This window comes from Neodiprion lecontei, chromosome 2 (assembly GCF_021901455.1).
Source record: "Neodiprion lecontei isolate iyNeoLeco1 chromosome 2, iyNeoLeco1.1, whole genome shotgun sequence".
NCBI lineage: Eukaryota > Metazoa > Arthropoda > Insecta > Hymenoptera > Diprionidae > Neodiprion > Neodiprion lecontei.
In genome coordinates, this window is record NC_060261.1 from 44,092,602 (window position 1) to 44,109,993 (window position 17,392).

General features: G+C 40.9%; 1 protein-coding gene across 2 annotated transcripts in view; it reads right to left on the reverse strand.

The window, feature by feature from the left end:
* The window catches only part of LOC107227815 (FK506-binding protein 2), a 27,658-nt gene extending 23,673 nt beyond the window's left edge, over nucleotides 1-3,985 (reverse strand). For both annotated transcript variants that reach the window (XM_046733078.1, XM_046733077.1), the window contains exon 1: nucleotides 3,981-3,985. The gene's annotated coding sequence lies outside the window, so the exon portion shown is untranslated. The remainder of the gene's footprint in view (nucleotides 1-3,980) is intronic.
* Between the last annotated feature and the right edge of the window lie 13,407 nt (nucleotides 3,986-17,392).

The window sequence follows — 17,392 nt, forward strand, 5'->3', positions numbered from 1 at the left end:
AAGGGTTCAACGATGATCCGGGATGACGGTGCAGTATAGGTGTGAAAGTATATTCCACACAACCGGTATATTGAAATCTTCACTTGTGTTCGCGATCAGAAAGGATGGTTCGAAAAATATTCACGTTTGGTGTAACGAGGACTGGCTTGTGAATCGTATTTTCGCACAATTCAATGTCAATGTTCGTCGTACAAATCATTTAGCAACGACTCACGGACGAAACGAGAAACCGGGATCTTGGCGAGGGGATAAACATCTAACTTTGAATGTTGAAATGAATGTACTAGTAACGTATTAGTAATAGATTAGGATTCGGCGTACTGGGAGGATTCGGTGAATATCGCCTCTGCGTGCGAGCAGGCAGGTAACCGAAGCCAGCTTTTTACGGTAATACAAACCTAAAATGTAACTTCGGTTACCTATCCAGCGGCACTTGTGGCGGGACTTACCGAATCTATCCGGTGTCGCTGTAAAATTCTGAACATTAGATTTAGAGAATAGAACACATTTCAAGATGTATTATAACCTCATCGCCTCCGAGTGTAGAGCCTGAATTCATGGGGTAAATTGTTTTTCCAGTCCAATAGCGTTCAAACGACTTACTGAGCATCCAAAAAACTGTGCCATAGTCACTAATTTTACTTGAAGTAGTAACATATCTCTGTGACGCCTTTCAAGTCCAGATGATCGAGTGTCTTGCTGCGGGGTGATTAAGAAAAATGCGTTATCGAAGTGTAGAATTCCTAATATTCGAAGAATATCGTAATAAAGTGACTTGTTGACGATTCAAGTACCTGGGAAACCAGCTGATCAGATGAAGTCCAGCCCGTCCATAAGTTACAGAACTCATTCCTTGAACGGTAAACTGCCAAAATGGTTTTATCCGTACATATTGTCCTCACGCGTGATAAAACTATTGTCTGCTAATCGAGATTACAGATACCTGGGATCCAGTTGTTGGAGAATTTTTCGTCTACGGCCATAAGCTGTCTGCTCAATGGACAGTACGCTATCTTGATAAATTCAGCTAATATTTGTACAATTGATTCTGCCTAATATTCTTCACCACCGCTCAACGTCCTTAAAACTTTTTCTCCGTTGTCTGTTCGTTTTCATTCGACTCTCTTGGTGGTGCAATACATCCAATGAGATCAGAGACTAGACATTTATATGCGAAACACGATAACGCGGGCTGCCTTGAGCATTGGATCGTAGTAGAGAGTTTGCCGTCTCACTTTCTCACATAATTCTTAACTCGTGCTTTTTTCACTCATGACGGTACTTTCACAGAGGTCAATTGATGTCGAATTAGAATCCCACCAAGACCAATCTCATCCATCCGGTACCTGCATTCCTTTTTGCTTTTTTCTTACGACGAAAAGAAACTGCTCAGTGAAATTCAACGACAATGGGCGGTAACCTACGCATTTGGAATTGTGTTAAGAGTTTCAAACGATGCTTCCTTCTCGCAAGATCCGAACTTCTGATATCGAACATATGGAACATATCAAGCGCGAAATGTAGGAACCTTGTGTGGAAAATAATTTGATAATCTTTGAATAGAAAGGCAATCCTCGGTGAGAAAGTTTCAGCCCCAGGTATAATATAATGGGCGATACGAAGTGTGCTGCGCGGTGCGAATATTGTTAGGTTAATTTTAAATCAAGTTTCCACACCTCGAGTCATCGACGAAAAAATTTACACGCTACAGCATAAGCCTCTGATAAACATTACATCAGAAGTAAAATTTTTGTGCCACATCATCCACTTGCATGTGCACCACAAGGGCTGTACGACCACATTCGGCAAACCTCACAGCATATATGAAACAAGACGTGCACATGTAGGAACGCGACAGAGGTCGCTACAGCGAGGTAGCACGAACGCGTTTTGAGGCGCTTGAGTGCATTTGCAATATTAACATTTTCTTAGCAATGCGTCCCTGGCCGGTGATTTCGGAAAATCTGATGAGAGGAGAAGGTAGAGGCCCCCAGCATGAAGTGCCACGGTTTGAGTACTTGCGTGAACTTTATGTATTACGCTTTATAATGACGTGAAAGTTTTAATGCACGGTGAACCATAAACTGCAGATGCGAGGGCTCGGGGAAACTGCGATAAGGCCAACACCACAACGCTCGAAAGAATTATTTCACAAGCCTGGCTGCTACTCATTGTCAGATATTAAGCAGCTACCTACCTGTGCAGCGCCGCGTACTCCGGTTACATCGAATCTGCGTATAAATGCATGGGTGGAAAATTGAGAGCGAGGAAGGAGTGAAAGAAATTTGATTTGGTTCTTTGACAATAAGCAATCAACTGGAGTTTTTCGAGGAAGCTTTATCTTTGATTAAGTAACTGACAGTGAGGAAAGTATTGTTTAATTCATGGAAAGTGGTGCATCTGTAGTTCTTTGCGTTTTGTAGTGAAAAATGTATTTCTCGCGGGTACAGAAGTTGGTCACTCTAAAGTACGTTAAACAGTACTTTGTTCGATAATTTTAATTCAAATATTTTATACAGCTGCACCTGAGGCCTGATGCTTCAAAGATACAATCGCAATTCTTTTTTCGTAAAGAAAATATAAATCACTGATACATGCGAACTGCGCAAGTGTAAGATACGGTGGGTTGGATGGATTTTACTGAATCTTACTTCTCCGGCTTCGTGGGATCATTGAACACAATCGAACCCCTATAACGTCCAGTATCAACGTGATTTTGGAAAAGGAATCCATTGCTCATAGTTTGGAATCGCTTCGAGCAGCTGATCAAAACTTACAGCCCAAAAACGGGAAATTTTTTCGTATCTCCGCAGCTGTTGCTCCTACGAGGTTTCAAACGCCTTTACTGCCTGCCTTGGGGTCCAATTAGCCTGAAAAGCATTGTGAGAATCGACTCCAAGACAAAAAGCTTCAGACTCAAAAGTCGTTGAAAAAGAAAGACTAACCCCTTTGAATTTCTTCGGTCGAAAGTTTAGCGATTTTGAATAAGGATAGAACTGATTCCTTGATACCCTATAACGTCCTATGTCAATACACCCAATTCAAGGAAAGACAGCTGGTTACACTGTGGGTCAATAAACTGTAGTTATTTGCAAACTTTTATATATTTAGATGGCACTTGTAAAAATAGATTTGTTTAATTGGTAAGATGTGCACACAGCAACTGATAAATACTCGATCAAGTACTGAGCTTCTTTATTAAATAAGGGTAATTTAACGAATAGTACGAAGAAAAGATGTTTTTGAAAATTTAAAGGTATATACTCGTAATGTATAACGTGTTGCAGCTATACTGAAAGTGAAGTGGAAATGAAAATAGGCGTACTATATCTGTTGCTAACGTTGACTGATTAATTCCAGATTAAAAGCTGGTGATTCGAAGACGTCGAATTCTGGGGTGATTGGAAGCGTTCCCATATTGACGATGCGACGCTATTTCAGGAATTTCGCATCGGGATGATTTGGTTTCCGGGTTATCGTAATGTTTCCCAATCCGTCCTGCGAGTGGAGATTGACGAGTATCCCGTTATCGGGCTTACGGTTAAGGGTGGAATCGCTAAGCTTTATCTGACGATGAATGGTGACGTGTCGGAATAGCGCGAGGGGTCAATTGGATTTTCATCCAACGACTCGATTGCTCTCACAAGACTATTGCTCTTCATAGGTATTGCGATGCAGTCCCTATGACGTTGCAACGAATAATCTTCCTTGAAACCAAATCGCGATAGGCAGACGATTCCGTGATCATTTTGTAATTGGGATTCAGACGATATGCTTATTTCCAGGTATCGAACTCGTACTAATGAAGCCGACCGTGAGATGCGAAACTCGACGAGCAAGTTCACTGCGTAAAAATGAAAGTGTATACCTAATTATATAGGTATGTGGTGTAATGCATTTTTCCGGCGACGCTGATATAAGTGGCACGGTTGCAAGTGGCAATAATTATTCACTTGCATTTGAGGAGTTCGGTGCCAGACTCGGAAGAGCAATGTCAATCAGTATTAAACTGTAATACTTTTATAGTAAGCTAAAACCAGCTTAATAAAGTCACTTTCAGACTACGTTAAATTCACTTCCAACTGTGATATTTTATTCATTTCGATGAGACTTACAACCTACCAGAACCGTCCATTGTCGGGACAATTAGGGTGGAAAAAAAATTCATGCAAGTAACAGTTAATTCTGAGAGCAAAAATGTTCATTCAAACGATTCGATCGAGAAATGATCGACCTTTTTCAGAGCTTGGAAACTTTTCGTCTCGGAATCGTTTTGCAGGGCTCTTTTTCCACTAATTGGACCCTCAGGAATGTAAAAAATACATCAAAACGAGCGTCGAACCAATAGCAGAGGAATTATACAGATGATCTTCAATTTTTTAGCTGTAACTTACGATCCGTTGCTCACAGCGTATTCAGATTACGCGCAATTGATTCCTCTCGCGAAATTGCCTCGATGTAGTGCATTAAAGGAAAAATTCCAGCTGTATTCAAAATCGTCAAAATTTTGGGCAAAAACCCAAAGCCGTTACTTTCTTCCTACTTTTTTAATGATTTCTAGGCTAATTTGTATATTTGGAGTTCGAACCTTTTTACATAAGTTCAACCAGAGACTAAGTACTATTCGTGATGATTCAAAGAAATACTTTCTCAGCTCTGTGTAATCGAATTTGTTTCACAACTTTTTGACAGAGATCCATCTACAGCGAGAGTTGGAGTATTTTTCCTTGATGTTGAATAAGGATGAATGATTTAAAAAATTTCACCAACTCGGGGAATAATCATAACGTAAGAATAAACGAAGATCGCCTCTAAGCTAAAAGTTGCTCAATTGACGATTTCGTCGGGAGAAGTAGATTCCAAAGTCGTGTGCAAGATTCAAGCTTTCGAGCTTTGTGTAAATACCGTTGAATCCCTTCGATAGGATAAGAAAATGCGTGATGAGCCGAATAAACCCTCTGCGGCTCTAAAAGGCAAATCTTGCGTAATATGACTGTTCAATTCTCGTGACAATGTGGTAATACAAGATATTAACCCCTTCTACATCCCGCTTGTTTATATTATTTGGATTCATATGTGCACAAAGGATGATCCCAGCAATATTATTCTGCCCGTAACCTTCGCCATTCTCCAGTCCTATGCGCTACTGTGAAACGAAGTTACTATTTTATTTGTCGTCGAGAAAAACGTGACTCCGGAAAAAAATATTATCTTCGCTTTGAAAATACGGTTTATCACTCCCACAATTGTTTTCTAGCGTTGACCAGCATCTACAAATGTTGTATCCCGAATTCCGAGAAAACGACTTCATAAAATTGGATGAAGGTTGGCTGAAAAATAAAGCATTAGGTGGAAATGATGCATGAAAAAAATTCCATGTTTCTACCGCTTTCGGGTCCTCAATGGTGTATTTTTAAAATTTTCAATAATTATTTTGTGTAGCCTAAATTAATGAGGAACAGTGTGGTTCAAAATTTTAATGATACATCAAGTATTCAGTAGAGACGTGATACGAAAGTATTATAACTTCAACTACTCTCGATCACGTATCCAAAATTCAGTTATTCAATGGAAATACATACAAAACAATTTTTTGAATATCTCTAGACTTTCCTTTACAAAATGGTAATAGTATGAACATCAAAATTGAAGTGGCAGGTAAATATGAATAAATTTTGTGAAGCTTACGCAGTAATATCCTTGCAAGAAGATGGAAACCTTGAGTCTAAAGCAAATTCAGGCGTGTTTTTAGTTCGCGTAGACGTTAAATTACGTGCTACAAGTGAAAGAACATTGACACATACGCATCTATACACCTATGATGAATATATATATATATATATATTGCAGGACATGGTGGAGAACATAAACAAACCGTAGGATCGAGTTAATTTTATTGGCCATCACTTTAATGGAAACGAGATTGAAAACAGGACAATCACAGAGTGCTAACTCGATAAGAGTATGTACTTCTTATTAACCAACCCAGATGGCAAGTATATTCTGAATATATATATACTTCTTATTAACCAACCCAGATGGTAAGTATATTCTGAATATATATATATATATATTCAGAATATACTTGCCATCTGGGTTGGTTAATAAGAAGTACTCTTATCGAGTTAGCACTCTGTGATTGTCCTGTTTTCAATCTCGTTTCCATTAAAGTGATGGCCAATAAAATTAACTCGATCCTACGGTTTGTTTATGTTCTTCACCATGTCCTGCAACGTGTCCAAGTAAATAATTATTAATAGTAATATTTCCTCACGCTTTAGAAACGACTTTCAGTGGAAAAATACTGAACGTAATTGATGTGATCAATCGTTCAGTCTGACCACTAAATTGATATTCATGACAACCATCGCCATTATTGAGGTCACATCGTTCGTAAACAACGCCGGAAGATGTTCGCGTGAAAGTGAACATTCAGAGAGCAACAAATGAAAGTTTAGCACTCGCCGATGTAGCGTACCTACCTGTTTTCGCGGAGAGAAAGGGTGCTTGCAGTATCAATGACGCAGATGAGTTTTAAACGTTACGAGGCGCCGTACTGAGTACGTATGGTTTCACAATTGGATGGTATACTCATCCTTACCCATTCGTCGATAAAATATGTGCAATGACATGTAAGTATATTGCTATGATACTTACTTTCAATTGGCTCTAGTGCTGGAAAATAGAATTACCGTGCTCTCTAAATTTGAATTGGTGAAATTTCACAGATTCACAGCTACAAGTATACTGTTGAAAAAAAAACTAGTACATGTACATTTACGATTCACCGATATTTCACTGATTTCCAGCGTATAGACACTGATGTTTTCCAATGTTGTTCTTATAACTGATTCATGTTCAGAGAGTGGACAGGTTTCGAATCACAAGAGTGTTAAAGTCATGCTGGCCGTAGTTGTTTTCAGAACTTTTACGCATGAAAACGACTCACCAAATTTTGACCAACGAATCAATTGAGAGAGTCAAAATCCGTGCCTTATTAATATGAATTTATCGTTGAATTATTTTCCGAGCGAGTTTAGTAAGTCATCACTCGTAATCGCAATACATAAATATAATTAGGGTTGATGCATCCATTGAATGCGATGATGTAGCTCATATTCAATTATCGTATGTCTACCTGCCTGTCTGTTTGACCATCTACTTGCCAGTTACCCCTGGCAGGGATCCTGGAGCTTGAGGCCCAATTCAAATCATAACCTCAGGCCTACCCGTGATTGGATATTATTTGTGTACTCGATTTTTCTTGCCTCCATATCGTCGGCTAACCGCTGACCTTTTCTCTCACTAACAATGAGTATGCGTTGTTGCATGGTCATGTCAGGTCTCCTTAGGCTTCAATTGCTAGAATCCTTTGAGATTCCCTTCACAAAGAATTATTATAGTTATAAACGATTCGCCAATGAGAAGTTCGACTATTATCACGAATAAAGCAGCCGTCAACTCGTTTATTCGCTAGCCTTAACACTCCCGATCTGGCTTCCCGAAATCGGGATAGCGACCAAATTTTTTTTCCATGCAGAGAAAGAATTTTTCTTCGCTTGTAGAATTTTACCACGGACAAAAGTAACTGACGATCCGTTGTTACGTTGGATCAAATCGTTTATGTTGTATTAAACGAAAAAAAAAAATAAAATTGTCCTCAAGAGTATCGGTATTATTCGATAGATGGCGAAGCGGAGGATTCAGCCCTCGATGTGTGATATGGCCAAGGTTATACCAACGGCCAACCAAAATCAACTAACGGCGAAGCCCGCCAGAATTCCCATAAAAGTTTATTACCTCGATAAAAGTAGATGATTTCTCGTAAATCCTTATGTCTACATGCCCCTACCGTTTTCGTCTCTTTCCTCAATGCTCTACATATATTTAAAGAACTCAGTATCATCTATCGGTGAGATTCCGAGTCTCGTCCCGTTGATAAATGGTCATGGCCTGTGTTTCCCAGTGTTTCCGACTCATATCGCATAACACTGCAAACGAACCGCGTTCAAGGCCATTGCACATGAATAACTATACGACGATTTCACCTATCAATTTACGTAACTTTAATAGCTCACAGCCCCACAGTTAATTGCATAATTTATAGTTATGTTTAAAAATCGTTTATGAATGTTCTCACATTCGAAATCCCCGAAGCGATAATAAAACTAACCGGAGACAACGAGAATCAACTGTCGTCTGGACGTGACAATGCGAGATCAATACATTACATGTGCGACGATTTTCACCCGGATTTCGTACGATCAATCTGAAGGTAAGTACAGGCAGGCATGTTAGGAAATGGTCATTTGCAAATTGAACTAGCTGGTAACTCTCAGGAGGCAGATTCAATATTCTGTGATTGTTGGGTAACATCCCCCGGTCTTCTTGATTCAACGTGCCCATACTCTTTCAGCTCCAGCAAATTCTATGGCTTCACCGACTCCTGGATCATAAACGTCGTGGTACTCAACGATGATTGTATCCAAAGTGAACCTCTCCTATTCGGGTCACGTTCAAATCTTGTAATACACAGATCGGTAAAACGGCTCCCAGCTGAAAAGTCTCCCGATAATTCAATTTCTGTACAAAACTGAAGATTTTTTTACGGTCTTCTAACAGGAGGTAACCTATTAGTGTTCCTAATAGCCTTCGGTAGACTGCAAATTAGACTGTGATAATGTAGTAGAGCGTAATATCACGGAGAGGATACCCAAATACGTAGAAGCTGAGGCAAAAAAAAAACGTATCAGAACAAGGATAACGAAAATCCGATATCGAGAAGATGCAGCAGTGAAACAAAATTCAACATAATTATAAAAGACGTCTTTTCGATATGTCTTCCGAAGATATTTTCGTATCTGCATTAGTTAGATGTTCGTCAAACGCATTTGCGGTACTTGGGAAATATTTTTGTGTTTTCCATGGAGACGTTCGTGAGGTAACTGGGTTTCTGGAAACAGACGAACATAAGACACGATGGTATACACATGACAGCAGTGGGATACAAATATTTAATGCTCGAAGGCGGGAAACACACAGACAGTGACGTACAGGAATATGTAGTATACTTATTGTAGAATAACTTGAAATAAAGTCAACCATTTCAAGTCAAGGCATCCACCGAAAATAAGTAATCAGTTATTGCGGGAGAAACGTTGGGTAAGAATTCTAGAATGTAATGAATTCGGCAGTTTTTTTTTTTTTTGTTCGAAGAAGTTGCGCCCATCTATAGACGCGTACATATCGGGTAGCATGTGTATCGCTTTACGTATTTCACGAAGAGAGGGTTTTACTTATGCATTAGTTCATCACGTAAACGACTGGTGCTAAGGCGGTTTCACCTGCGCCACCTGGGCTCTCGCACCCCCGCCAGGCCAAGTACCTTTAAGAATTTACGATCAACAATATCACAGTCGGACTCCTCTCGAGAAGGGGTCGATCGAATTTTTTGTCGTCAAAGACCGAAGTCCGGAAAACTTCGAGCACTGGCTGTAGATGTGGTTTGCGTATCTGCGCGTTGATAACTAACGAATGTGAGAGAAAACGTCTGCTTGCTTCACAATGTGTGCTCCAATTGCGGATATCGTCCAGCTAATTATGCTTATAACTGACGTAATGACCAATGTGATTAATGTAGCCTTGAAAGATGTCACCCAGAGCTCAATTTTGGGATCTGGGTGATCCTTTCCACTCACCCAAGGTCTTGTCAATTCACGCCACGCTCCTCACATAGGTATTTAAATTCATCCGTAGCTCACAGAGCGATATCGATAGATACTAATCCCAGATAAGTCTGAGCATATTTTTCTGTGCCTCATTATTATACACTTTCCTTTTTTTTTCTCTGTGAAACAGTGATACACCATTTGAGTCAAAAAAAAAAATAAAAAATTGCAGACAGGTCACGTCGTTCATGCGCCGAATCGACAAGCTGTGGTTTGAACTGACTCTGGTTACACCCGGGCAAGGTGTTCTACCGTTTTCCTTGCGCCCCGTGCAAATTGCAAACGCATAATGACGGTTACTGTGCGTCCCTCCTTATGCCACATAGGCTTTGAATAGCTTCCTGGGGATACACCCTTTTGGGTGTGGCAACGCAGCAGCGATCGTACTCCTCGTCGTTGTTGCTATTATTGTTCTTGTTACTATTATTAGCATTGTTGTTATTATTATCGCCGATGAGCACAATGAAAATTATCCAGAATCATGGAAGACCATCGCTGTTGAGCACGAAAAGGGAAAACTTGTACGACGAATTTGGAAACATGTTCTTACCTCAACTAGTCGGTTGGAAACTTGATCTTAGCTTCCGTACCATTTTATGGATCGTTGCACCGGATTTGCGACTGCATTTTCTGCATCGAATAAGGTAGAGTTTCGATGCGAGTCACCACTTGAGACCTGGGCTTGGCAAAGGTCAGTAGGGAAGGTACTGAAAACGGAGAGGCTCGTAAAGTGTGGTGAACGCCCAGGTCCCATAAAGATTCAAAGATTGAGGGAAGCATACCCGGTGGACTGATGCCAGGGATAGTTCTATTGGAGTTCAAGCTGATCTCTGTTTCCTCGTGGCGGATACAAGGATATCCGTAGATTTACAACATCGCCGCTCAAATGGATGCTCTTGTTCCCGACTCGTCTATTGATTTTTTTTTTTTTTTAATACCCTCTTCTGATATAAAATACCCCACTAACTAAATCTGCATCTGAGTGTAATTATTGACCATCAGAATTTCGGTGAATCGTTGAACCTAGTATCAAGCCATCATTTTTGTATCACCGAATTTTGTGTCAACGAATCGATTCAATTTTTCGGATGAAATTGCAGCGAAGCCAAGAAATGAAGAAAATACTGCTTTACATCGCAAAATTTCACTGTATCTTTTATTGCTTGTATCGAAAATGCATCGGTTGCCACACCGTGAAAAAAAATTTGCCTGTGTTTCGCTAGCAGTGACCCTTCTAGCGCTACAGAATTTCAAGTTTATGTAGTGGTTACTGTAAAGAAAATTGCTGTGAAATGTACTCAACGAGATGTGAAATATGTTCTTTGACATTACTGGAAAGCAAACTTTCACACCACGCAGGTAGCTACGGCGGAATCAAACGTATAATGCACAGATGCGTGAATATATACGGTCGATCTGAATCGAAGGCGTGCCTTCACTTTGAATAATAACGCATCGGAAGTGAAGTGTAGCGTAACCGAAAATGGTTGAATAGAAGCTAGCTGATCCATCGGAAGCTGATCTAATTTGCCTTCGTCCGTGGTACGCGTAACGTGAATTGTATGAAATACGCGACCAGTTGACAACTTTATTTTCAACATCGCGCAACAATCTTCAAATTTTTCACGTAAAAGTGTCGTGTAATGATTTCGTGCTACTACTTACGGACGTGAAAATATTTTTTATCCGACTCCCTTTGAAAAAAACGTATTTTCGTGCATGTGAAACGGGCTCAAAATTGCAATTTCACGCGCAGTCGCAACTGGACATACATTTCGCCTGCTTTACCGGATTTTAAAGAATTTTTACCGAGCGCAGAGTTCGTGACGTGCCGTGAAAACGGCAATTGTTACGCCTGCTTCACGTGCGCGAAAAGCAAATTTTCAGAGGGACTATACAAGGAAAAAAATCGTGTCCATCACGAGTGAATTCTTCGCACCCATGATACCCAACGTACTTATTTCCACTCGGTTCTGTGTTTTATTACCTATTTATCGTTTGTTCTAGTTGTGAATATTCAGTGCTTACAGGAGCGTGGGAGCAGACAATGTTTCTTATCCGTTAGGATCCATGCCAGGAGAATCTTAGTTAAACTGTAGAAAAGCTGTCGCTCAGAAAACCACGTAACCGTTTACCTTTACAATTTTACGAGTCGCTTTTGAGAGTAAGAACTACCCCCAGCAGAGACACTGGCCCGGGTATGTGACGCGCACCGGCCAAATTCCCATGGACCAAATTTTCACCTCTACGAATTCCGAAGAATCCCGAAAAAATGTCGATTACGGCGGTATACAGAGGGACTGTCGTCGAAAATCAAGATGGTGTTTTTACCGTACAGCCTTCCAAGTTTCTCATTATTAACGGTCCAAGGTAGGTGTGTTTCAACTTTTACGCCAGTGTCCATCAAGCCAACCTTATTCGTGATTAGTCTGAAGCGATAGAAATCGGTGTAGCAAGTTTACCAAGTTTCTTTATTTCATGTCATGTCTTTCTGCCAACGCACGTAATTCAGCAAAATAAAAACTAACAAAGAGCGGAAAAATATACAGATTAGAATGATTGAGGCTCTAATTCAAACGGAGGATCAGGAATAGTAAAGAAAGTCATCGCTAGATTAGAAGACATTGTTAATCAATTTCACAAGGATAATCTTTCTGACTTTCCAGTTAACGGATATTCAGGTTGGGTAACGGAGGGGGGGGGGATCTACTATGACTGTATAGAGGAAAAGCAAACTAGACTCCGCAGTATCCGGTAACAGAGAAGAAAGTCCAAGTACTCCTACGATAAATATTAAGAAAGAATTTATCACTCATAAGAAAGTTCAGGTTTCATGGAGCCCCGATTAACAATCGTAAAATATAAAAGTGTGGCACGTCCTATACCTACATATAAGCTGTATGGGATGCACACGGTTATTGCGTATGGGTAATATATATTAAAATATTGCCCATGGTCGGAAACTCGGCAGTGTCACCCACCCAGGAACGTTACTGTTATTATGAATAATACGACGTACTTCGGACCTAAACATTTTCATGGTACGGAATTTCATACGCAACATAGAAAATTTGTGAAAAAAAAATTTTAAATTCTGGCTTATGGACAGATTGAAGTAAGAAAAAGCAGATTTTTCCAGATCTCTTTCAAATAAAACAACTGAATTTACAGCAATTTTGCATCAATTCTCAAATATCGTTCAGGTGTTCGATATATCGTGTCTACTGCTTCTTTACGATGTCAGATTTTAGCCGTGCCATTACTTTTTACGTTCAAGACGTTCCATCCCCTCCCGCACCGTATTGAACCCCCTGGTCATCTAGCAGAGTGACCAAGGCGAGAAATTCTACACTCGGAGATATGTTTTTTCATTCTCCGAACTGCCACGGCTCGAACCCCGAACCCGATCGAAACTCTTTGCGGTTTCATAGACTCCATCCGTCGTAAATATTTAATGACGGAGGATCTGAGCAATGCGTTCCCCGGGACCCCTAGTGCCACCGCCTCGGCGGCTTTCCCATCCTGCATCTCCTCCGCGGTCCGCCCCTTGCCGCTCGTACCGAGTAAAAAGTTAACCTATCCCGAGGGAGCGGTGCCTCGAACCAATATATTTTCGGTAAAATGGAGAATCTTAAATCCAGGCTCTTCAGGGGTGGTTCATGGCACAGACAGGGATTGGCAGTTCCTTTGAAACCCAAACAGCTTCTGGTCAAGAATTTATTGGCGTTTTGATGAAAATATCGACAAGTCCGGGTCAAGCTGTTGGCCTTTGGGCGTGAATTTTTAAGGAAGCCTTTTTGCCCTAGTCTAAGACTTTTCGGTGCCTACGTGATCGTCAATGATCGATTTGGCCTTTCAGCGCCTGTCCACCCACTGGCCGTCACGTGCATGTAAGGGAAAATTTTCATGCCCCGTTGTTCCTTCCTCCGTACATTCTGTCAATCAATTATGTGGCCTTGTCATCCGTTCGTACAGCCTCTCTGGTCGAATTTTTCATACAACACTGATGCTCGACACAGTACCTACAAGTGGTTACGTAATTTACGTGAAACATACGCGAATCCGCGACGGGAGCCTTTTTCCAGCACTCGAGAGGAGCAGCAGAAAGAGGAGCCAAGAGGAGTAAAAAATAAAGTAATAATAAAAGTGAAGAACAGACCAACTTTACGTTTCTTGTGCGAATATACCCGAGAGCATTTCAGGACAAATTTTAATTCAACATTTCGCGAAATTGCTACCATTGCGACTCGCCGAAAGTTCCTGACTTTACCTTCCAGCCGCTGCAGCTGTAAGGGTGTGTATGCGTACGCACGCGTCGTATGTCATGTATACATACATGAGGACGTACGTGTGAGAAGTTGGAACCACTCAAAATGATAATACAAAAGTTCAAAAGCTTACCCTGCTTGAGTCCTTATGATTCTAATTCAAGCTCATGTATCGCCAACATCTTGGTTGAAGAAACAAATGTATGGGAAATTCCACGTAAAATCGATTCGACCAACTTTCGGATCCTCTTTCAAATTTATGCAGGAACCGACGATGTCCGAGTTTCGTGAAAAGAATTTTGTCGGACGTGAAAGTTAAATTCTTTTTATGCCTAACTTTTTTCCGTGATGCATCTATTTTCAAGTTATACTGAATCAAAACTTGAACGCTGTGAATTCCTGCATGTGATTCACTGGCTGCTAACCACCACTAACATCCAATGTCTTCGTAGAGGAATGTAAGAAGAATTGCGCTCATTATTATGAACTAAGAAAAATCCTTCACAATGGCGTAGCCGCCTTTCGGAGGGTCAGAGTTTTGATCTGATTGATTTAACCCAGAAGGCCCCATATGTACATGAATGTATAAAAGATGCACTATTATAGTCTTTTAAATACAAAATTAGTATACCAGTACGTATACATGCGTCTAGAGCAAGCTATACATTGTTGGAATGTTACAGGCTTGTAAAGATCGACTTGAACGTTCTTGAAAAGATCGATTATTTCGTCAAGACGGGGGGCTGGCGTAACGTATGTACATTTGTACATCCAGCTTCCGCGATGCTTCCACATAGTTTTTTGAGCTGTCCAGTGCAATGTACTATTAAATTTCGCATAAAATTTACATTCACCTCAAGCATGAAATCCCGCCTTTTTTTCCTATCAACTTGACACGTTGAACCGATTGGTCTCATTACCGGTTGGATTACAACTTGGTACTCGTTTATGCGGACATTCACGTTTAACGTCAAAAGTGGATCGCGAGCAAGGATGCGAGTAAGGAAGCACTTGCGCTGCGAGTAAGTGAGAGAAGCTATCGGATTAATAAAAACTCCAAGAACGAGACACCAGGGTGTATTCGAGCCGTGCTCTTCGGCCCCAAGGGCTGCGTCCATCCGGTCGTCCCTCCGGCCGGTCCAGCTGGTTTATTCTCCGAAAGAATATTCTGCGACCGGGAAGATTCCGTATCATCTTGACTCGATGCGACAGAGAGTTCCACGTATCGCGCTGCCTGGAAATAAATATTAGATTCCGTAGTACGTGTTCTTGGATGAGACAGTCGAGCGAATTGCGCATTAATATTATATTCGTAGGAATCGCGCGCCGTTCGTCTACCGTTATATACTCCGGTGAATAATTTTCGGCTCGGACTGGTCAATCTTCGGATAGACTTCCTTGTCGCTACACGGGGCCTTACACCGTCCCGGATGTTTCGAGAGAGGCATGACTATTCCGATTATTATCAGTTTTCGCTCCAGTATCAAAATAAACTACCGCTCCGTAACTACCGGGACATTCTTCCTTGTTGATAATACGCGTTCAAAGAAGTACTAAAACACACGTACCGTGGAGGACGTGAACCGGATGGTGGATCAACAGTCATTCCGTTCAGCCTTGCACTTTGATGCCTTTTGACGTTGCGCGAATTCATTCGCATCCTTTAAATACAATGAAGAATCGTAGAGCCTCGGTTGCCTCTTTGCCAAAATGTTTGGAATTACGATCGATAGGCAGACCGTGGGGGAGAGATGTAGTTAAATCACACGTTTTCATAGATAAATAATTCATTAAATTATATCAACGAATCCTCGCCGCCTGTGTTACAACTCCAAGACGCACACCCACAAATCCTTCCGGCAAAGTTCGGAATTTGTAGGTAGGCACAATTATGTAAATTTATGGAATTCACCGTTTTCCCTCTCTCCCTCCCACTCCCCCTGTACTTCCTATCGTACTCTCCTCCCACGCTTTCATTTTCTCGCGCTCCGCTATCAATTTTGTAATATTTTAGTCTGTTAAATATTTCTTCGTGCCATTTTATTGCACATGTGTTTCTTTCTTGTAGGGTTTTTATTTTATTTTATGATATTTTCTATCTTACGCTCATTGTTATCATACTGGACTATGCTTAGGAATATCAGTGTGCTGAGAGCTGTTCAACTTAGTCTCACAGACATAATATTATCCTCAGGGACCAACATGCCCTACGATGTGTTTAGAATAAACGCGCTTTCATCTCTCTCTCGCTCTATCATTCTCAACTTCCTTTCTCGACGCATACCTATAATACGAACGTGATTCTTTCACATTATTTTATCGTCAATACCGGAAAAGTGCGGAAACAGTAATCAATTTTTCGTATAGTCTCTTTAATTTTTTTTCAAATCCCAGTTGTAGGAAGTACAAGTGCTTTTTAATCGAATCCGCGTTCTCATTGAGAATATCAAAGTTTCATATATTTCTGACAACTGATGTTATTCAAAGTACTTACATTCAGAGTTATTTTCGTAAGACTCATTATTCATTCTTATTACTTTGTTAGACTCCCAATTTTTCAAGAATAAATGATACTGTTTCTGAAGTCTTGTTCGACAATGTTATAATAATTCATATAGAAACACTATGATATCCCATTACTGTACGAATGGTATCCGCAAATTCGTACGTTTCAGTGTGATTACGGGTAAGCAATAAAACAAACATTCATGCAAAAAGTCTCTCCTTGTATTTATCTATATTCATATAACTATCTCCGTTTCCGTCTTCTCGAACCTCTTCTCATCTACATCGTGTGATTCACGCTTGTTCGATACATATATGTATCGAAATATTGCCGAGCGATATGAATAATTACATTGGAAAACGAAGAAGCATCAATGTGCAGGATTCGGGAAATAATCGATGATGATCTGAAGTGACGGTGAACGATATTGATTTCGCGGTGCAACCGGAAATTCGTCCCCAAATCCCCAGCTCAACTGAAATACCGTTTCAGAACTGTCCATCTATGAGCCTGCCCCGCAGTGAGCGCCAGGATGGGCGTCGAGTGACGGATTCACATCCCTAACGTCGCGCGTCGCTCGCTCCGCGATCCGTCACTTTACGCAACGGTTGAAATACCACGTGCGACACGTTTTTTGCAGGTGAAAAGAGTCGAGGGTGTGAGTCGGAGTCGTCCGCTCCGTCCGTGGGAAATATCCCCGGTATTGCACTATAAAACACCTTTCACCCCACGATTTACGACAGGTGCCGCTGAGGTATGCGTTAATACAGCTCCTTATGATAAATAGACTCCGAAGTACATCCACCTACAACGCAGAGCCCGTGCAGTCCCGAATGCGCTGACGATGAGTCCTTCAAGGTATATTCGCCGCAATTGGAAACATGCTGCTC